Here is a 21,095-nt window from a genome sequence, read left to right as displayed (position 1 = left end):
ATCAAAGATTAATTTTTTTTATAGAATATCCAATCCTTTTTTTTTCCAATTAAGGGCCAATTTAGCGTGGCCAATCCACCTACCCTGCACACCTTTTGGGTTATGGGGGCAAAACCCACGCAGCCACGGGGAGAATGTGCAAACTCCACACGGACAGTGACCCAGGACCGGGATCGAACCTGGGGCCTCAGTGCTAACCACTGTGCCACCGTGCTGCCCCGTAGATCAAAGATTTAATCAGCTTGTATATCTTCATTGACCCAGCCTCCACAATGCTGAAGCAAGAAGTTCCTTCTCTCCATCTTAATTGGACATCGCTTATTTTGAAATTGTGCCCCTAATTCTCAATTCTAGAAGGGAAACATTCTCTCAGTATCTACCTGTCTTTAAATTAAAATGTCCCAAAGTCCTTCTCAGTGATACAAGGTAAATCCGTTACCTTAGTCTTGGGCTTGAGATCCTGGTCCTTCATACTCATTTTCTCAATTGACTGAAGGCTGAGCTGGTTGGAATCCAGCTCCACTTGACCTGGAGTTGCAACACAATTGAAATTAACAATTTTTAGAAAATACCCAAAGTCTTTGGTCTACGGCTGCTGAATAACTACAGTCACCAGGTTTGTAAATTTAAACACAATCTTTATTAACTGTGAGACATAGGAGCAGAATTAGGCCAATCGGCCCATCGAGTCCGCTCCTCCATTCAATCATGGCTGATATTTTTCTTGTCCCCATTCTCCTGCCTTCTGAATAAATTGAGATTGTTTCATGTAATTACATCATGTCCAATAATGTAGAAGACTGCAGGTTCCGAGCCACTCGAATTCAAGGCCAACAGTAAGTTTCAAGCAGAAAAAAAGAAGTGTTACACTTTTAATCAGTGACACAACTTTGCATTTTCCTGGAGTCCTTTGGGATTATAATCCTACTGGAACATGCGCACATGGGAGATGAGGGCTAGATTAGGCTAGGCTGTGATGTATTCGAAGTGTTGTGTTTTGGTGATTATTTTTTGAAGGCTAGTTGCTATGACAACGGAGAGAACACACAAAGCCAATTCAAGGACAGTAAGGTTCCAAAACAGTAATGCAATAAATGGACAATTGATCAGATTTTAATTTTGAAGGGATAACTCTCAGCCACGTTTCTATCATACTGTTCTTTGAATAGTCGTTTGATCGTACAGAACTTGGAATATTCCTGTAAAAAGACAGGTTATGAGTTGTTCTGATGAGTGCAAGAATAAGAGCTTCGATAACGTATTTTTATTCAGCAATATTCTTTGAATAGTGATTTTTAAAATCAGTTGTGGGCAAATGAGCCTTTGGTTTAATATTGCATCCAAAAGAGGACACCTTTTAAAGCTTTCCACATTTTAAAATAACTGTCTGGATTAGGAGTTAAAATCTCGAGGGGTGTTTGAACCCACGACTTTCTGCCCTGGAGGTGAGAGTATTATTACAGAGTTGTACTTAGTTGGCATGGGTAAAACCATGATCGAGAAGGTGGTTTGCCCAGGACAGGTTAGCACACTTTGGGTGTGCTGACGCCTGACATATCCCCAAATGCAGGATACTTGCTTGAAAAATTTGTAATTGCATTCCAAGTGAAGACTGAATTACTAAAATACTTCGTTTGAAATGAGAATATATGTTTTGTTTTCATATTTGGCTTAGTTCTGATCAAGGTGGCACAGTTTGGTGGAGCGGAGGAGCCTGCTTAAATTTGGACGAAGCGTTATCGTCAACTCGAAACATTCATTCTGTTTGTCTCTCCACAGATGCTGCCAGACCTGGTCAGTATTTCCGGAATAAAAAGAAAGATCTGTGATAGAGCCAAATGGATTTGAAGCATTATATCTGTCTATCCACAGATGCTGCTGAGTTTTAACAGCATTTTCTGTTTTTTGGCATGTGATAGGGTGGAAAGCAGGAGAGATTAAATCAGTGTTTTCAAACTTTTTTCCGGGGACCCATTTGTACTACCTTGCCAATCTTCGGGACCCATGCTGCTGACCGTCGCGACCACCATTTTCGCTTCCCTTTAATGCGACAGTGAGCCTGCATGGTCCTCATGATCGCACTTGCTTTGTCATTCAATGTTACATTTCTATGTGGGCAATTCATCAAAGGTCCTGGAGCTCACACCAGCACTACTTTGTCCTGATGTGGACTCTCCTGAACAACTCACACTACCACTGCTTTGTCCTCTTATGGATTCTCCTTAACAGCTCTCACAGCCGCTGCTTTCTCCTGCTGTGGACTCTCCTGAGCCACTCTCTCCAGCAGGTTTAGTTGTGAGATCCTGGTCTGGTTGTGTCTCTGCGCCTCTCTTCCTTATTACAAAACAATCCATTTTAAATTTTACAGTCCTGTTGCTTGTTTGTTGCTGACAAAATGGAGGAATCACAATTGCGGCCAGAGCAGGTGACGTCAATTTTCGGGGCGCTTGACCTGTTTTCTGCTGTCGCTTCAGGCGGGAAGACTGCATTGAATTAAAAAGAAATCTTCTCCTGGGTCAGCGTGCTGATGTCAGGAGGAGGCTGTGTTTCTCGCTGGGCTCCGGGCATGCGCACTGATGAGTGGGCACGCATGTGCAGCACGCCAGTATTCTGAAAGCCGGTCACAGCCGTCATTTTTAAAGCCGGTCACAGCCGTCATTTTTAAAGCCGGTCACAGCCGTCATTTTTAAAGCCGGTCACAGCCGTCATTTTTAAAAGCCTGCTGCTACAGCCATTTCACATTCATTCCCACTACCCTTCCGACACCCACCTGTGGGTCGTGACTCTGACTTTGAAAAAGACTGGATTAAATGATAAAGGTTTCATAGTACAAAAGCCAAAGGGAGTGGTAATAGGTATAACAAAGAAACAAAAAGTGTGTTCAGGTGAGGTGTGACTGGCTGCATAACAGCTGTTTGAATGCAACATGAAGGGTTGCTAACTCTGCTGATGACCCAAAGATGGGTGGGAAAGTAATTTGTGAAGAGGCCGGGCGGCACGTGGCATAGTGGTTAGCGCTGTTGCATCACAGCGTTAGGGTTCCCGGTTTGATTCCCGGCTTGGGTTACTGTCTATGTGGTGTCTGCACGTTCTCCCCGTTTCTGCGTCCGGGAGCTCCGGTTTCCTCCCATAAGTGCCGAAAGACGTACTGTTAAGTGAATTGGGCATTCTGAATTCTCCCTCTGTGTACCCGAACAGGCGCTGGAATGTGGCGATTAGGGGATTTTCACAGTAACTTCATTGCAGTGTTCATGTTATCCTACTTGTGACATTGGCTATAAAACAATGTTGATACTTCAGGTGAAAGCAAATTACTGCAGATGCTGAAATCTTAAACAAAAACAAAGTGCTGAAACGTCTCAGTAAGCCTGACAGCATCAGTGGAGAGAGAACAGAGCCAGTGTTTCGAGTCTGGATGACGCTTCGTCAGAGCTGTTACACTTAGCGGAGTGGGCAAAGATCTGGCAAATGGAGTATAATGTGGGAAATTGTCCATTTTGGCAGGAGGAATAATAAATCGTTAGCTAAACGGTGAAAGGTTGCAGGATTCTGAGATGCAGACGGACCTGGGTGTCCGAGTGCATGAATCGCAAAAGGCTAGTATGCAGGCACAGGAAATAATTAGGAAAGCAAATAGAACGTTATCATTTATTGCGAGGAAAATTTAATGCAAGAGTAGGGAGGTTATGCTTCACCTATACAAGGGCATTGGTGAGACCGCAACTGGAGTACTCTGTAAAGGTCTCCTTATTTAAGGAAGTATGCAAATGCATTGGAAACAGTTCATAGAAAGTTTACCAGACTAATACCTGGAATAGGCCCGTTGTCTTATGAGGAAAGGCTTGACAGGCTTGTATCCATTGGAGTTTAGAAGAGTAAGAGGCAATGATTGAAACAAGATCCTGAGATGACTTGGCAGGGTGGATGTGGAGAAGGTGTTTCCTCTTGTCTGAGAATCTAGAACCAGGGGTCACTGTTTAAAATAAGAGGTCACTCATTTAACGGTCTTGAGGTTTGTGAGTCTTGGAATTCCCTTTCTCAAAAGGTGGTGGAAGTAGAATCTTTGAATATCTTTGAGATCGAGGTGGCTTGATTCTTGATGAGCAAGGAATTCTTGGTAAACAAGAAAGTGCAAAGTTATCAGGAGTAGGTGGGAATGTGGTGCTGAGGTTAATATCAAATCAGCCATGATCGTATTGAATGGCGGATAAAGCTTGAAGGGCCGAGTGGCCTACTGCTGCTCCATGTATGTTCAAATGGCTAAAGACAGAAAGGAGACAACCAAGATGAGAACAAGATGAAAGCAGAGGTCATGATCTACAATTGTTGAACTCCATGTGGAGTCCAGAAGGGTGTAGAGAGTGGAGTTGAAAGATAAAGTGTTGTTCCTCGAAATTGGTTTGAACTTCATTGGAATAGTCTAGCTGGCCACGGACAAAGGAGTAAGATAGAGAATCGAAATGACAAGTGACGGGAAGCTCGGGGCCATTCTGGTGGCCTGAACTGAGGTCCGCAGAAATGGAAACCGGTCTGTGTTTAGTCTCTCTCTGGTGTAGTGGAGACCATGTTGTGAGCAGCAAAAATTCTATATTAATTGAAAGAAGTAGAAGTAAATTGCTGTTTCACTTGGAAGGACTGATAGGTTTTTGGATCTGTGAAGGGAGGAGGTAAAAGGACGAGTGTTGAATCTCCTGTGCTTGCATGGAAGCAGCTCATTCTGTACTCTTTCACCATTTTTAAACACTAATAGGGGCGATGGAGGTGTATGTAATATGTTAAAATCCTAAAGTTTGTTGATTCTTCTGATTGATCAATGAGGATGACACTGGGTCCTGAGAGTCATCCACCTAAACGAATGGCCTCATCGTGCCCGACTTGGTGATGCGACCTGGCCGTCAAATCACGTGTGAGGCTTCGTGAGATTCCTGACGCTCTGAACGCCTTATGAGATATAACAAGATTTCACAAGATATCGTGACCTGGATCTCGTCCAGTGAGGGCGAAATCCAGATTAGCATATCCAAGTGAGCCATTAGACCTATTTAAATATGTCAGGGCTCAATTCGTCTGAGGCCCGAGGACAGACGGCCATGCCAGGGAGACCTCGCTATGGCACCGTTTAGCACTGGTCCTCACAAACTTGGACCAATGTAATGGCATCTGGGCTTTCTCCTTTAGAGGTGGGTGAGGGGTCTCGAGGACCCCCTAAGAGGTACGTTGGAGCCTTTGTGGGGGGTGGGGCACATCGGGAGACTGCGGTGGGGTGTCCGAGGGGGATTGAGAGATCAGGGGGGGGCATTCAAAAATGACGCCCTGATGTCTTACTGCACCCAGGAATTGAGGCAAGTGTAGCTTCAGTGGGGTGTTCCTGGCTGAGGCCAAAAACAACAACAGAGTTTGATAGCGGGGTCATTCTCGGTGATCCAAGCAATAAGAAAGACCCGGCTATATGCGCCCAAATGGGAGACTCTTTTTCGGGCGTTGAATCACACCCAAAGTTACCAAAAAGGAAAACAAATAATAAGCACCCTAATCATAAGAAATAAAGGAAACAATAAATTAATTGAGAATTCTGTTACGTGGCCATAATGGACTTCAGTCCCCCCAGTGCTGTGTCCAGTGCTGTGCCCAGTAAAGAGTAGTTTTAAAAACAAACACAATGTAGGCCAGCAGCTATTCAAGGAATTCCCCATGGCAACATCTGACTGAAAATCGAGGCTGGGAAGGCTGTAGGAATTGAAGAAAAAACAACATAGCCATTTTAAAAATGTTTTTCTCTATGTATCATGTTATTGAGATAAATGTGGCGCACAGACTAACTTATCTACACATATTATAGGAAAATTATGCATTGTTAAGGTGAAACACTGGTTATTATAGATCTGTCATTGATGGAAAGGGAAACCACTTGAGTGATGAGTGAAGAACATCTTGCAAGCTTTGACATTGGTGAATTGGTTTGGTGGAAGTTTTTTTCACCTGCTATTAAAGAAGCACTGCCATTTATGTTGTGCACTTCATCTCGGGTCCTCCAAAAGCACATTACAGCCAATGAATTACTTGTGAACAGATCACTGTTTTGGAAGCAAGCTTGGCAGCTAATTTGTTCATAGTTAATGTCATAAACTGATTGGGATGTTTGACTGAGCTGTTTTTGTTGTTAGTTGCAGTATAAATTTTGCCCTGAAGATTGAGCACTTCCTTGGTCTTGTTTGAACAGTGTCATATACCACACAGGTCTTGTGACAACATTGCCTTTTAATTCAGTAGGTTGTATTTTCACAGAATGGGAGAAAAGCACAGGGACTTTGGACTCTGCTGTCGCCTTTCTAAAGAACCTATTGTACTAAATGGGGTGTATATGTTATTGACTTCTTTGAGAATGCAGTTTGTAATGTTGCAGCCTGTCCCAGTGAAACCTGCTCGTCTTGTAGGAGTTTCACTGAAGACCCTCCCTGTTTCCTGCATGCATTCACAAGAAACTGCAGGCAGTTTGAGCAAACCTTTCTCTTTCTTTCACATTCTCTTAATTCCTAATTATATTAACATGCCCCGGATGTGAACTCTATCAGGGGTGTGAAGCTTGTGGATAGGGTTAGTTCTTAAATGGGGAAAACAGGGTTTGTTCCCAATGACCTCCTTACATTGCCCATCAGAATGGAGTCCCAGGGGCTAAAATAAACCAAGAATAAAACTTGTAGGATATCAACATCAGGGTACAAACTTTCCTCGGTCAAAAAAGGGTCACAGTTGGTAGTCATGCGTTGGGTAAAATTAATTTTCTCCCCTCTCTCCCTCACACCCCTCAATAACTAGTAATGTAAATTGATGATTAAAAACCCTATTTTATCATTATTTGCACCAATTGGTGTGCGTGGGTTTCCTCCGGGTGCTCCGGTTTCCTCCCACAGTCCAAAGATGTGCGGGTTAGGTGGATTGGCTATGCTAAATTGCCCGTAGTGTCCTAAAAAGTAAGGTTACGGGGGGGGGGGGGGGGGGGGGGGGGTTGTTGGGTTACGGGTATAGGGTGGATAAGTGGGTTTGAGTAGGGTGATCATTGCTCAGCACAACATCGAGGGCCGAAGGGCCTGTTCTGTGCTGTACTGTTCTACGTAGATTATTGAATAGTGGTCAGGATGTAGTTAGAAATGTCATTGCTAACCCTCTGCCCTGGAGTTTCAGGAACAAGAATGTAATCATGAGGTTAGTGCTGTAAGCAATGCAGGGAAAAAAATCATTGTCTAATTGGGTACTCAAAATTTATTTTAAAAAAAATGTGTATGGGACAATAAAACTTGATAACACTTATTTCTGATTCAGAAGGACATGGGTTCAAGCCCAAATTCATTTAATCTAATTGGCAGTCAGTATTGGGAAAGTGCTGTCAGGTCTGTGTCCTTTTTCAGATAAAGCATCGCACATTTAACACAGCGATGAATGAGGAGAATTTTTTTCCTGAGGATTGAAGGTCTTTGGAACTTTCTACCTTAAAAGAGGAGTGGAAGCAATATTTCTAAGGCGGGCCAGATGGATCCTTAGCAAAGGGGTGAAATTTTATTGGGGATAAGCAGGAATTCTGTTCTCGCTGGAGAGCAAGAAGGGCAAGAGGAGATTTGATAGAGGTGTTCAAAATCATGAGGGGGCTGGACAGAGTGGATAGGGAGAAACCATTGCTGGTCATACAAGGATCAAGAATTAGAAGGCGCAGGTTTAAAGTGATTTGCAAAAGAAAAAATCCGATGTGGGAAAAAAACCTTTTTCACACAATGAGTGGTTCAGTTCTGGAATGCACTGCCTGGAAGTGTGGTGGAGGCAGGTTTAATCGAGGCATTCAAGAGGGCGTTGGATGATTATTTGCATAGAAACGATGTGCAGGGTCATGGGGAAAAGATGGCAGAATGGAGCTAAATCATAATGCTCATCCAGCGAGCCAGTGCAGTCACAAGGGCCGAATGCCCTCCTCCTCCTGCGCTGTAATACTTGTGTGATTCTATGTGCAGTGAGGTTACAAGCAGATCAGCCATGATCTTTGTGAATGGTCAAGCAGTCTCAAGGGGCCGAGTGGTCTATGTCTACTCCTACTCCTAATTTGCCTCTTGGTATGAGATGTTGAACTGAGACCCTAGCTGCCCCAAAGGATCACACAAAACCTCCTGGAAGCAGAACGTTCTCCTATGTCCTGGTCAACAGTCATATCTTAGCCAAGCTCACAAAAAACAGAGGAACTGATAATTTACCTAATTTAAATTCCTGGGACCCTGCTGTGCCCAAATTGACTGCTACATTTCCCTACCAAGTTTGTTTACCCTTGACTTTGCAATGACATGTTTTGTGACATCCTGAAACATGAAAGTTGTTAAGTGCAAGTCAGTTTTTTTTGAGATTGTGCTGCAGGCAATAATCTGAAGGATTTCTGATTTTCATAGAATTTACAGTGCAGGAGGAGTCTGCACCGGCTCTTGGAAAGAGCACCCTACCCAAGGTCAACACCTCCACCCTATCCCCATAACCCAGTAACCCCACCCAACTCTAAGGGCAATTTTGGACACTAAGGGCAATTTATCATGTCCAATCCACCTAGCTTGCACATCTTTGGACTGTGGGAGGAAACCGGAGGAAACCCACGCACACACGGGGTGGATGTGCAGACTCCGCACAGACAGTGACCCAAGCCGGAATCGAACCTGGGACCCTGGAGCTGTGAAGCGATTGTGCTATCCACAATGCTACCATGCTGCCCGTGATATTTTGTGATAGTTATCCGGCTTTGAATTCGCTCAGTCGCCAAACCTATGCGACACTGGTGGTGACCATCTTGCGCATGACACACTCGGTGTTGGTGACCACATCCTTGATCAGATTCTCTGGGAAAACCTTCAGCACCTCCTTGAAGATCAGACCTGAGATCCCTGTGACTGCCACAGTAAACCAGGCAGTGGCAGATGGCTGTTCCGGTGATACCCCAAAATGTTATAACTAAGCACTTTGCGGTGCTACATTACCGTTTCTCAGTTCCTTTGCCTCCTTTTCCTCTGCCAGACAGGGAAAATGGAGTTTACTGTCCTCTCCGTGGCAATACACCGTTATCAATCAGGGTCCACTTGCCACCAATCAACGCACTCTTTTCGTGCAGTATAAACTGTTGTTTCCCTTTACTGTTGCATAGCTGATGAGTACAAAGCAAAGAGCTTTGATAGTATGTCTCTTTTTTTTTCAGCAATACCAACATTGTTGACAACTAGCGAAGAGAGCAAACAAAAGCACACCTAATGGTGACTGCGATTGACCATCTCCATACACCAGGGATTAAAGCTGTGACCTTCCTGGATTGCTACCAGTGCCACGAGCTAGTCAGAGTAGGAATGTCAGGATAGATAGGATGAATGCGTGGCTCGAGAGATGGTGCAAGAAGGAGGGATTCAAATTCCTGGGGCATTGGGACCGGTTCTGGGGGAGGTGGGCCCAGTACAAACCGGACGGTTTGCACCTGGGCAGGACTGGAACCGATGTCCTGGGGGGGGGGGGGGGGGGGGGGGGGTGGTTTACTAGAGCTGTTGGGGAGGGGTTAAACTAAGGTGGCAGGGGGATGGGAGCCAATGCAGGAAGTTGGAAGGTAGTAAAACAGGGACAGAAGCAAAAGGAAGTAAGGGGGAAAGTGCAAGGCAGAGAAGACAGTCAAAAACCAAAAAGGGCAACAGTACAAGGTACAGTGACTGAGGGGAGCTCAGTGAATAGGCCCAGTAATACTAAAAGGAATAAAACTGGAGATGTTAAGATTCAAAACAGAGGTTAAAAAAAACCCAACATAAGTGTACTTTACCTGAATGCTCGTAGTATTCGGAATAAAGTAAATGAGTTGATGGCGCAAATCATCGTGAATGACTATAATTTAGTGGCCATTACTGAAACATGGTTAAAGGATGGTCACGACTGGGAGTTAAATATCCGAGGGTATCAAACTATTCGGAAGGACAGAGTGGATGGTAAGGGATGTGGTGTAGCTTTGTTATTTAAGGATGACATCCGGGCAATAGTAAGGGATGATATTGGTGCTATGGAGGATAAGGTTGAATCCATTTGGGTGGGAAATCAGGAATAGTATGGCAAAAAAGTCACTGATAGGAGTAGTCTATCGGCCACCAAATAGTAACGTTATGGTGGGGCAGGCAATAAACAAAAAAATAACTGATGCATGTAGAAATGGTACAGCAGTTATCATGGGGGATTTTAATGTACATGTCGATTGGTTTAACCAGGTCGGTAAAGGCAACCTTGAGGAGGAGTTTATAGAATGTATCTGCGATAGTTTCCTAGAACAGTATATAATGGAACCTACGAGGGAACAAGTGGTCCTAGATCTTGTCCTGTGTAATGAGACAGGATTAATTCATGATCTCATAGTTAAGGATCCTCTCGGAAGGAGCGATCACAATATGGTTGAATTTAAAATACAGATGGAGGGTGAGAAGGTAAAATCAAACACTAGTGTTTTGTGTTTAAACAAAGGAGATTACAATGGGATGAGAGAAGAGCTAGCTAAGGTAGACTGGGAGCAAAGACTTTATTGTGAAACAGTTGAGGAACAGTGGAGAACCTTCCAAGCGATTTTTCACAGTGCTCAGCAAAGGTTTATACCAACAAAAAGGAAGGACGGTAGAAAGAGGGAAAATCGACCGTGGATATCTAAGGAAATAAGGGAGAGTATCAAATTGAAGGAAAAAGCATACAAAGTGGCAAAGATTGGTGGGAGACTAGAGGACTGGGAAATCTTTAGGGGGCAACAGAAAGCTACTAAAAAAGCTATAAAGAAGAGTAAGATAGATTATGAGAGTAAACTTGCTCAGAATATAAAAACAGACAGTAAAAGTTTTTACAAATATATAAAGCAAAAAAGAGTGGCTAAGGTAAATATTGGTCCTTTAGAGTATGAGAAGGGAGTTTTAATAATGGGAGATGAGGAAATGGCTGAGGAACTGAACAGGTTTTTTGGGTCGGTCTTCACAGTGGAAGACACAAATAACATGCCAGTGACTGACAGAAATGAGGCTATGACAGGTGAGGACCTTGAGAGGATTGTTATCACTAAGGAGGTAGTGATGGGCAAGCTAATGGGGCTAAAGGTAGACAAGTCTCCTGGCCCTGATGGAATGCATCCCAGAGTGCTAAAAGAGATGGCTAGGGAAATTGCAGATGCACTAGTGATGATTTACCAAAATTCACTACACTCTGGGGTGGTCCCGGTGGATTAGAAATTTTCAAACATGACACCACTGTTTAAAAAAGGAGGTAGGCAGAGAGCAGGAAATTATAGGCCAGTGAGCTTAACTTCGGTAGTAGGGAAGATGCTGGAATCTATCATCAAGGAAGAAATAACGAGGCATCTGGATAGTAATTGTCCCATTGGGCAGACGCAGCATGGGTTCATAAAGGGCAGGTCGTGCCTAACTTTTTTAGTGGAATTTTTACATTACCAGTACAGTAGATAACGGGGAGCCAATGGATGTGGTATATCTGGATTTACAGAAAGCCTTTGACAAGGTGCCGCACAAAAGGTTGCTGCATAAGATAAAGATGCATGGCATTAAGGGTAAAGTAGTAGCATGGATAGAGGATTGGTTAATTAATAGAAAGCAAAGAGTGGGGATTAATGGGTGTTTCTCTGGTTGGCAATCGGTAGCTAGTGGTGTCCCTCAGGGATCCATGTTGGGCCCACAATTATTCACAATTTACATAGATGATTTGGAGTTGGGGACCAAGGGCAATGTGTCCAAGTTTGCAGATGACACTAAGATGAGTGGTAAAGCGAAAAGTGCAGAGGATACTGGAAGTCTGCAGAGGGATTTGGATAGGTTAAGTGAATGGGCTAGGGTCTGGCAGATGGAATACCATGTTGACAAATGTGAGGTTATCCATTTTGGTAGGAATAACAGCAAACGGGATTATTATTTAAACGATAAAATATTAAAGCATGCTGCTGAGCAGAGAGATCTGGGTGTGCTAGTGCATGAGTCACAGAAAGTTGGTTTACAGGTGCAACAGGTGATTAAGAAGGCAAATGGAATTTTGTCCTTCATTGCTAGAGGGATGGAGTTTAAGACTAGGGAGGTTATGCTGCAATTGTATAAGGTGTTAGTGAGGCAACACCTGGAGTATTGTGTTCAGTTTTGGTCTCCTTACTTGAGAAAGGACGTACTGGCACTGGAGGGTGTGCAGAGGAGATTCACTAGGTTAATCCCAGAGCTGAAGGGGTTGGATTATGAGGAGAGGTTGAGTGGACTGGGACTGTACTCGTTGGAATTTAGAAGGATGAGGGGGGATCTTATCGAAACATTTAAAATTATGAAGGGAATAGATAGGATAGATGTGGGCAGGTTGTTTCCACTGGCGGGTGACAGCAGAACTAGGGGACATAGCCTCAAAATAAGGGGAAGTAGATTTAGGACTGAGTTTAGGAGGAACTTCTTCACCCAAAGGGTTGTGAATCTATGGCATTCCTTGCCCAGTGAAGCAGTTGAGGCTCCTTCATTAAATGTTTTTAAGGCAAAGATAGTTTTTTGAAGAATAAAGGGATTAAGGGTTCTGGTGTTCGGGCTGGAAAGTGGAGCTGAGTCCACAAAAGATCAGCCATGATCCCATTGAATGGCGGAGCAGGCTCGAGGGGCCATATGGCCTACTCCTGCTCCTAGTTCTTATGTTCTTATGTATTTTGTGCACAGTATATTTACTGACTTCAACAAAAATGGGAACCTAGTTGATTATAAATTTAATTTGAGGCTATTTTATTCTTTCTGAATATCGGCTTCAACTGAAACGACTGTTTGGCTCATATGATATGATTGGTGTGAGTTTATATTGATGGTCTCCAGTGGAAGAAAATAAAATTGCTGTCAGCAAAATGAAATTGTGAGGGAACGCCATTTTTCCCCTCAAAAATTGCAGAAGCAAGGTTAAAGTTCCTAACACAAAGCTTTCCTTGTTATCCAAAGCATTCATACTCCCACTTCCAGTTGGTATGTTGTTTAAAACAAGACTGTTGCAGTTTGTTGCTACTTTTCGGAAATTGTCTATTTTCTAAGGGAACTAGTAGTAGTGATTATGACACATGTCATTGGCAGCATGAGTTGAACAAACGCCTGCAAAAAGGCATGTGAGTAATGTGAGAATCCCTTCTTTCCCCCCCTCTTTATATAAATTGCAGAAACACAGTATAGCATTTGTGAATCTAGCGCTCAAATCGAGACGTGTTTAAGCAATTGGATAGTGATTTTTGTTTAAAAATAGGGTTCTGAGCGAAACATTTTGGAATTTAATCGATTGCTGCTAAATGTGAAAGTAGAAATGATACGACTGTTGAACCCATTTAGTTCTCATTATTTTTTACCCGCCTCCGGAACCTGCACAGACCTGTTTCATCTGCTCCTTGCCTTGGTGACCAGCCTTGCATCCCTGTACTTGCCATTTCAACAAGCTTCCAGTTTTCAACTGGGAGGGGATTAAAGAAGTGTTAGAGAACTGACCCATCACTTGCTTTTGGAAGGGATGTAATCTGGGATTTTTCATTGATTATAAAACAGACTGATTGTACTGCTAGATAGGTCTCTGTACGATTTATTATTTTAAAAGTAAATACATCACTGCTGTTTGCTCAACTTCCATTTGCAAGTAGGATATTTCCATCATCTTGTGGGGGTTGGGGGAGAATGACCTATAAAGAGTATCGGCAAGTATGATTGGGTGATCTTGACCGTGACTGTCTAAAAGACCTTGTTCTAAGCCATGTCTTTATTTTCTCCTGCTGACAGTAATAGCTCAAATCAATGTTTATCTGATCGTTTTGGCTCAAAGACTTTTAGCTCTGGTTTCTTCTTTGTCATAATTTTTTTCCATTTCCATTTTTGTAAAGCATGTTCTGAGTTCAGCGGAAATGGTATTTAAATGCAGACGCACTCCATCTTTAGAGCACCGAGATCAGCTGATTGTGTTTGATACAGTATTTTTGTTGTTGAACCTTTTATATGAAGATGTCAATCAATTCTGAAGCTCTTTTTATTCCTTTGTGTTCAAATCTGAATCATGCATACAACACCTACCTTTTAAGAAAGCATTTTGCCTGCAGCATTAGCACTTACGTTTAACAGTCAACTCTTTAACCAGTGTGAACAAGCTAACTCATCACACCCTTCTCCAGCAATTTTAGGAACTGGTTTCTGTTTTTTGGTCCACTTCAGACCAGAGTAATGGTCCATCGGAATCCTGCTTGGTATGTCCTTTATCGGTGTGCTTTTGGGAAGGAAATAAGCCATCCTTACTTGGTCTGGCCAACCTGTGACTCCAGATCCACAGAAATATGTTTTACCTGAAAATGCTCTTTAAAATGGCTGAGCAAGCCATTCCGTTTCTTCGAACCACTAAAAGATCTAAAAAGAATGAAACTGGGCAGACCACCTGGCATCGACCAAGGAACCAGAAATGAAAACTCTGAAATTAGCCCTCTAGACCCTGAAAAGTTCTCCTTATTAACATCTGAGGGCTTGTGTCGAATTGGGAGAGCTTTCTCAGAAGCCAGTCAAGCAACAGCCTGACATAGTCATACTCACGGAATGATGCGCTATAGATTATGGCCCAGACACCACAACCACTACTCCTGGATTTATCCTGCTCTACCCGTATGACAGATCTAGCAAAGGTGGTGGCAGAGTAGTATACATTTTATTACGATTCCAGACCAGACCACAACAGTGGCTGGGAGACTGAACCGAAAGACTGTTTGCAAGTAAAGAGTGTGCGGAAAGAAGGATTCGTTCCAGGAATTATTGCACAAAGAAATAAGGATTTGATATGTTTAAAACAAAACTTTATTATGACTACAATACTAAACTCTTTAACTTCACACCCAAAAAGAACAGCTTGCAATTGCCCCTTAAGCTCTACTAAACAACAAGTAAAGAAACATACAGTCTCAATCCAGCTTAAATTCAGCGTGGCACAGAGTAATAGTTGCTTTACAGAACTGATCCTCTCCCCAAGCTGAAAAACAAAATAACCATCCAGGCTGAGAGTACATTAACTTCCCTGAGACTTTCCCCACTCAAACCACAGTGCATTAGCCCAGACCGAAAAACACACTCCTCTGGTCAATTTCACCTTCTGGCTTCGAAAATCTCCCAGCACCTGCAAACCAGAATCCTCTTTAAAAAGCATGACCATGCCAGTCAAACACTATAAAATCAGGCTTTCAACCCTCAAATTGCCCAATATTTAGAATCCAGTTTTTCTAAAATCCTCTTTGTCACATGTTGGAGAGAGTTTCCCTAGAAGACCTCAACATAGACTTCAGACCCCATGAAACCCCATGGCATCAGGTCAGTCTGGGCACAGAAACCTCCTGATTATCACAAAAGCGTGGGGAACGTCAATGTCCATCACCAAGAGTGACTCACAAGGTCTATGGCTGACTGAGCTGGCCAGATCATGAAGGACATAGCTGCTAGACTGAGTTTGCGGCAGATGGTGAGGGCAAAGTGTACCTGACCTCACCCATACCAACCTGCCTGCTGCAGATGTATCTGGCCATGACAGTATAGGTAGGAGTAACCATTGTGCAGTCCTTGTGGAGATGAAGTCCCTTCTTCACATTGAGGATACCCTCCATCGTGTTGTGTGGCACTACCACCGTGCAAGAACAAAGAACAAAGAAAAGTACAGCACAGGAACAGGCCCTTCAGCCCTCCAAGCCTGTGCCGACCATGCTGCCCATCTAAACTAAAATCTTCTACACTTCCTGGCTCCGTATCCCTCTATTCCCATCCTATTCATGTATTTGTCAAGATGCCCCTTAAATGTCACTATCATCCCTGCTTCCACCACCACCTCCGGCAGCGAGTTCCAGGCACCCACTACCCTCTGTGTAAAAAGACTTGCCTCGTACATCTCCTCTAAACCTTACCCCTTGCACCTTAACCCTATGCCCCTAGTAATTGACCCCTCTACCTTGAGGAAAAGTCTCTGACTATCCACTCTGCCCCTCATAATTTTGTAGACCTCTATCTGGTCGCCCCTCAACCTCCGTTGTTCCAGTGAGAACAAACCGAGTTTATTCAACCTCTCCTCATAGCTAATGCCCTCCATACCAGGCAACATCCTGGTAAATCTCTTCTGCACCCTCTCTAAAGCCTCCACATCCTTCTGGTAGTGTGGCAACCAGAATTGAACACTATACTCCAAGTGTGGCCAAACTAAGGCTCTATACAGCTGCAACATGACTTGCCAATTTTTATATTCAATGCCCCGGCCAATGAAGGCAAGCATGCTGTATGCCTTCTTGACTACCTTGTCCACCTGTGTTGCTCCTTTCACTGACCTGTGGACCTGTACACCTAGATCTCTCTGACTTTCAATACTCTTGAGGGTTCTACCATTCACTGTATATTCCCTACCTGCATTAGACCTTCCAAAATGCATTACCTGTATGCCAGGGGTAGCACCAGGCGCGTCAAAAAATGAGATATAACCTGGTGAAGCGACAGCACAGGACTAATTGGTGCCAAACTGTATAAGCAGCAAGTGATAGAGCAAAAGAATTCCACAATCAGTTGATCAGATGTAAGCTCTGCAATCCTGCCACAACCACTCATGAATGGGTCAATTCATGAGCCAACCCTGAAGCAACAGGTACCTGCCTGACCGTACCGGAAGGTAAACCTGACCCCGCCGCCCCACGTGATCAGACCAACTCACGTACAAACCCCTCCAGTGAACCTGTCACTGCCACCATTATCTGCGACCCCTCTGAACGTAACTACCTACCGTACGGAAATCCATCCCTCAAATCTAAGGGCAGCCGCCGACCCAGGAAATGGGGAAAGTGCACCGGTCTGAAGGTGAGACTTAAATTACGTGGCTTCAAGACTCCTCTCGCCAGTGTGCTCCAGGCGAATGTTCAAGCGATTGAGAATAAGTTGGATGACCTCAACGCTAGACTTACTTCCCAGAGGGAAGTGAGGAACTGCTGTGTGCTCTGCTTCACCGAGGCATTGCTTACTACGGCCACACCAGACTGCGCCATCCAACCTGAAGGCTTCTTGATCCACAGGTTGGACCACACAATGGCCTCAGGCAAGTCGAAGGGCGGGGTGTTTGCCTCCTCATCAACACCTCCTGGTGCTCGGATGTGGTGTCCTTAGCGTGCCACTGCTCCCCAGACCTAGAATACCTGACCGTGAAGTGTCGTCCTTTCTACCTTCTACGGGAATTCACCTGTGCACTCATCAGTACACATCCCGCCCCAGGTGGAAGTGAAGAAAGCACTTGATGAACTGCACTTCACCATCAACTACCAAGAAACAAATTGCCCTGAAGCCCTGACAATCGTGGCTGGAGACTTCAACCAGTCCGACCTCTGGAAGGTTCTACCCAAACTCCATCAACATACCGCTTGCCCCACCAGAGGTGCAGAAACCCTGGACCGCTGCTACACGAGCATCAAAGGAGCCTACCGCTCAATTCCCCGACCACACTTTGGCAAATCCGACCACAAATCGGTATTCCTACTTCTGGCTGACAAATAGCATATCAAGCGTGCTGAACCAGTCAAGAAAACTGTGCAGTGCTGGTCCGAGGCATGAGAGGACACTCTCCGCGATTGCTTGGAGTCTGTGGGCTGGTCCATATTCAAGGCCACTGCAGCTAACCTGGACGAGTACGCAACCACCATCACAGACTTCATCAGTAAGTGTGTCGAGGACTGTGTACCAAAGAAGACAAATACGGGTGTTCCCCAATCGGAAACCCTGCCTCAACCAAAAGGTCCACTCCCTGCTGAAGTCCCGGATGGAGCCGTTCAAGTCTGACGATCGTGACCTATATAAGAAATCCAGGTACGACGTACGGAAAGCCATCAGGGATGCAAATAGACAACACCGCATCAAACTAGAGTCCCAGGCCAACGACATAAACCCAAGACGTCTGTGGCAGGGCTTGCACGAGTACACAGGCAACCAAGCAAGGCCAGGCGGAATCTTCGACTGGGGCATCCCTCCCTGATCAACTGAACAAGATCTACGCCTGCTTTGAACAGTCAGCCAATACATCATTGCTACCCGCCACAACAGACGTGGACACACCCATACCCACTATTACAGCTTCGGAGGTAAGAGCTGCCTTCTTGAAAGTGAACCCGCGGAAAGCGACGGGCCCCGACAGAGTCCCTGGGCGAGCACTCGGAGCCTGCGCAGACCAGCTGGCAGTATTCGCAGATATCTTCAACACCTCACTTCTCCGCTCCGCGGTCCCTACCTGCTTCAAGAGGACCACCATAATACCAGTACCAAAGAAAAGGTAGTCTGCTTCAACGACTACTGACTGGTGGTCCTGATGTCTGTTATCATGAAATGCTTCGAGGGGTTAGTCATGAGACGAATCAACGGCAACCTCCCAGACAATCTCGATCCATTGCAGATCACCTACCGCGGCAACCGATCCACAAGAGATGCTGGTCTCTCTCGCCCTACAATCAACTCTCGAACATCTCTACAACAAGGATACCTACATTAGACTGCTGTTCATAGACTACAGCTCCGCCTTCAACACATTATCCCAACAAGACTAATTATCAAACTCTGCAACCGTGGACTTGATCCCTCCCTGTGCACACACGACTGTGGTGAGATTCAACTCCAATTCAATCTGTAAGTTTGCAGATGATATGACTGTGGTGGGTCATATCTCAAACAACAACGAATCAGACTGCAGAAGGGAGATAGATCACTTGGTTGCATGGTGTACCGAAAACAACCTCTCTCTAAATGCTGGAAAGACCAAGGAACTGATCATCGACTTCAGGAAGCACAGCACGACACACACACCCCTGTCTACATCAATGGCGCCGAAGGTCGATAGTTTTAAGTTCCTGGGAGGTCACCATCACCAACAGTCTGTCCTGGTCCACTCACGGTGATGCAACAGTCAAGAAAGCCCAACAACATTTCTACTTCCTATAGAAGCAAAAGAAATTTGGCATGTCTGCATCGACTCTCTCAAACTTCTACAGACGTGCAATAGAGAGCATCCTATCCGGCTGCATCACAGCCTGGTACGGCAACTGTTCGGCCCAAGATCATGAGAAACTGCAGAGTGTGGTGAACTCAGCCCAACACATCACACAAGCTTGCCACCCTCCCATTGATTCTCTATACCGGAAAACCAGTCCCGTTGTCAGAACCTGAGGACCTTGGGGCTGCCGGAGGTCACTGAGGGCATGAACCCGACGGAACACGTGGCGCAGTTGCTGGATAAGTTGGTCGGGGACAAAAGCTCCCAGAGGTTGACGGGCCCTACAGGTCGCTCAGGCAAAGGCCTAAGGCAGAGGAACTACCGGTGGCCATCTTTGCCAAACTCCACCGGTTCCAGGACAAGGAGCGAATCTGGAACTGGGCATGAAACAGACAGTCCTGCAAGTGGGAAGGGCATGCTATCCACGTGGACCAGGTCATTGGGGCCGACCTGGCTAAATACTGGATCGGGTCTAATGGGCCAAGGTGGCTCTACTCAAGAGCAAGGTGCGGTCCGGGATGCTGTACCCCAGAACAAAGAACATTACTTTTCCATGCCAGGTGAAGCGGAGGAATTTATGCGCAGGAAGAGGCTGGGAAGGCAGCACAATTAATGGTCACAAATTTTAATAACGATGTTTCTTCACTTTCTCGTAAATGCGTGTCCGAGGGGAAGGGGTGGAGAGAGTAGGGGGCACCAAACTGGAACGGGGATTGTGGGGGGGGGGGGGGGGGGGGGAACAGAATGAGTAGGGGAATGGAAGAGTCGCTATTTTGGCCGGGGGGGGGGGGGGGGGGGGGGGGGGAGAGCCACCATGCTGGCGAACACGCTGATACAAGGAATTAAGTGGAGAGGGGTCACGGTGCAGCACCTAAAAGGACTGTTCAATAAGAAGACAACATTTACCGCGACAGGGACAGTGACAGACCCTTGGGAGGGGGGGGGGGGGGGGGGGGAGAGGCAGACGGCGGCGTTGTGTCATGGAAAACGGTGTCCGAAACTGGGACAACGCCGACGTTATAATATAAAATAAAGACGTTGGCAGAAATCCTGACCTGGACTCCCACCGACTCATCATGGGGAGGGGGATGGACCACAACTGCAGATCCATGGACGGACACCAACCTTTTGAGCCATACATTTACCTCTTTAATCTTATTGATCCTGTGTTAGATAACCTGTGATTTGGGTAGTAATCCAGAGATTATTACCTTTTTGGTTCTGCCCCCAGCTGCTCATCACATTCCTTCAGCAGAAACCTCTATCCTTGTTCTTCCTATGTCGTTGGTACCTACATGGACCACGACAATTGGATAATTTCCCTCGGACTCCACTGCGGCCTTTCTGTACCATGGTGTCCCACTCTCGTCCATAGAGTGGTCTCAATTCATTTTCTAGCGCCAGTCAGGCTAATGATGTCCTTCATTGAAAGTGTCCAAACATTAGCTGAGAACATTTGTTAAAGTTTTATTGATAGCCTATTCACTTAGTTGAATTATAAATACTTTATCTTATTATAATGTCATTGTCCTCTTGTGTAGGAGTTGTGGCCTTGGTTGTTCAGCTGCTCAAGGAATCTGAGTGTTTCCACATGAGCGACTTTGGCTCAGGGCAATTCTTAGAACTAATATTTAATGTTGCTGCATTCAATATTATACGAAGCGCACATGAGAAGGTTCTACATCAGAGACCAGTTTAAGTTAAATGCTGGAGATAGCAGTGTGTATGGTGGGACCAGAGGGTCAAATGAATATGCACTACTGCAGAAATTTTACAGCAGCAATATACAAGGCTAAACATCTGACAATTGGGGCCTTGGATGCAGATGATTCTTTGTTGAAAGCTCTTTTAAGAAATTGGGGAGTGTTCTACACAGTGAAGAGCAGCACAATTGCACTTGCTGAAAGGGTATATGATACATGGAGGTTGTTCACCCTCAATTGGCCAGTAGAAAAATCAGCAAAACAAGTGAAACCTGACTTTGAAAGGAACACTTTATTAGATGTAAATAAAAATAACCTCTTTATATAAAAGTACATTGATGC

The 21,095-nt window shown here is 44.9% G+C and overlaps 1 protein-coding gene and 1 pseudogene across 7 annotated transcripts in view; both read left to right on the top strand.

Annotated features, from left to right (window-relative positions):
• The window catches only part of myo9aa (myosin IXAa), a 251,246-nt gene that overhangs the window by 20,977 nt on the left and 209,174 nt on the right, over positions 1-21,095 (top strand). The window lies entirely within an intron of this gene.
• Positions 1,468-1,619, top strand: LOC119956969 (annotated as a pseudogene).

The sequence above is a fragment of the Scyliorhinus canicula genome, chromosome 24, assembly GCF_902713615.1.
Source record: "Scyliorhinus canicula chromosome 24, sScyCan1.1, whole genome shotgun sequence".
NCBI classification, from domain to species: Eukaryota; Metazoa; Chordata; class Chondrichthyes; order Carcharhiniformes; family Scyliorhinidae; genus Scyliorhinus; species Scyliorhinus canicula.
This window is presented reverse-complemented; position numbering and strand designations above follow the sequence as displayed.